This window comes from Diuraphis noxia, unplaced genomic scaffold (assembly GCF_037042655.1).
Source record: "Diuraphis noxia isolate RWA-SAM2 unplaced genomic scaffold, SU_Dnox_SAM2 contig0003, whole genome shotgun sequence".
NCBI classification, from domain to species: domain Eukaryota; kingdom Metazoa; phylum Arthropoda; class Insecta; order Hemiptera; family Aphididae; genus Diuraphis; species Diuraphis noxia.
This window is the reverse complement of record NW_028301713.1, coordinates 78884008-78886533: the sequence shown is the minus strand read 5'-3', so window position 1 is coordinate 78886533 and position 2526 is coordinate 78884008.

The following is a 2526-nucleotide window of genomic DNA, read 5'->3' as shown; positions in this document are numbered from 1 at the left end:
ATACCTTGCGTATATATGTATTGACAGATGCCATGGTATAATACTAATAAAATTAAAATATCATAGTTCACGAATTCCAAATCGATTGCTGAAAAATTATTAATATTTTTTTTATTTTTTTTTTAAACACTTTATACGTTTTTAAATGTTAATAAATCACTATAAAACATTGTTTAAATAATATTTAAATAATGTTTAAATAAAGTTTAAGTATTTATATTTTGATTAATGACGAAAATTGAATATTTTATTTTTGTCATTCTTTATTTTCTCTTATATCTAACATTTAACAAAAATCAAATAAATATAAGGGCATCATTGTTGTGTATGTCAATAAAATAGTGTCACAGTCTCACAGAGTGACACGCGCGTATCATAGGTTCGTCATCTCTGTTATATGCAGTATATGAACCATAATGGAATGCATACGGCGATGTTGCAAATAATATTATGAGTTGACGCTGCCGGAGCAACTCTATTCTTCTTTTATCCATTATTTTTGATTTTGATTTTTAAATATCCAACTTATACTTCCTTAGTTATAAAATGATTAAATTACAAACATTTGTAAGGGGAGAAACCATGGTAAAACAAAAAAATGCTAATCTTCGTTATGACAATATCTTTATTTTCTCTTTGGCGTCGCGAGACAGTCACCGCTACCACGTAAATTATACTATTGAACGACTGACAAAAATGAATACGTGTGTCGTCCGTCCGATCGGTGTACAGACACACACACACAATACAAAACAAGATACTACACTAATAATAATAATAATAATATATGATCGGTCCGGATACGGGCGACAAACGATCATAATATTCTATCGGAGGCTAATCATCAGAAAACCCGCGATTAGATTACTGATAAATATAAGTATAATATAAGTAGGTCTATATAAAATTTTACAGTTCGGCCATTCTGACCTTTGTTCGTCCCGAACAAATTCTTATATAATGATCTTAAGTTTAAATAATAAGAACGACTATCTTAACATCATATAAAAATAATTACGAGGGAGAAAAAAAAATATACAATAAATTATGCAACTCGTATATAGCGTATTGCGGGATATTATACAAAAAAAAATTATTTTAAACATAAATCAATAAACGTTTTACAAATATATGCATTCAATATGAAATATGAAAAATTACATGTACACAAAATAAACGAAATATTTATAGTAATAAATCAATTGAACATAATATATATTTGTAGTAATTGTGGAAAACAATAATATTAATAATAAATTAATGTATTTTACACGCGAATCCACATTTTCACGCGGTCCGGTCCAACAATGCCTTCGTACGGGCGCTGAGTTAATTGGAACCCTTCTATATCACCTACTATGTATCTATCACGATCTAACACCTTCCTTACTACGTACGGTCCTCTGAATTTCGGTATTAACTTTTTGTTTTAACCTGCCGTCACATCTACATTTGTTATCATCACATAGTCGTTTTCCTTGTAAATCGTCGGTTCCTTACGCTTTGAATTATACTGTGTTACATTCGATTCTTGGGATTTAATTATCCGTTCCGCTGCCTTAGCTCTCAATTCCTCCATATTGCGCGGATTATCAGTCACGTCATTTTCTAACACTCTCCGCACATCGTCATTAATTTCGCTTACCTGGTGGACACCAAACAATAACATGCTAGGACATTGTCCCGTGGACCCATGAACTGTATTATTAATAGCGAATTCTACCTTATGTAACACACGATCCCATCTATTTGTTAACTCCGTCAATTTAGCCAGCATTGGTACTATAGACTTATTCACTATCTCCACTTGACCGTTAGCTCTAGGCGTACCTGATGCGACCAAAGTCAATTTCAAAGATTCATTTTTTAAAAACTATTTAAAATTTAAGCCGTAAAAGATGTTCCTCGATCACTAATTATCTGACAAGGCTTAGAATAAGTTTGGAAATAAATGGACAAATGTTTAATTACTTCTTCGGACTTGGTAGTACGACACGGGTAAAGGCGTACAAATTTACTAAAAGCGTCGATTACTACAAAAATTAACTTATTTTTATAACTTGTTTTCTCTAATGGTCCTAAATGGTCTACATGTAAGGTAACAAATGGTTTGTTCCCTTTCGGAATACTGAATAGAAAACCTTCTTTTTTCCCGCTAGGTTTTGAAAACTCTATACATTTTAAACAATTATCTATGTAGCGTCGGACTTTATTTTTCATGTCAGGAAACCAATACACTCGAGATATGTTCTCAATAACTTTTAGCAAACCTACGTGGGCCATATCGTCGTGACATGTACGTATTACATTATTCTCCATTGTTTTCGGAACATAAAATCTAATGTGCTTGTTTTCTTTTCGATAAACCAAGCCGTTACGTAATTCATAAAATTTGTTATCGCTCGTTAGTAATTTATCTATAATAAGTACAATATCGTCGTCCGGGCTTTGTCGAACGGCGAGTATTTGTTCAAACGTATTCGATTCTAACACTAGGATCGCATGACAGCGGCTAAATGCATCAAC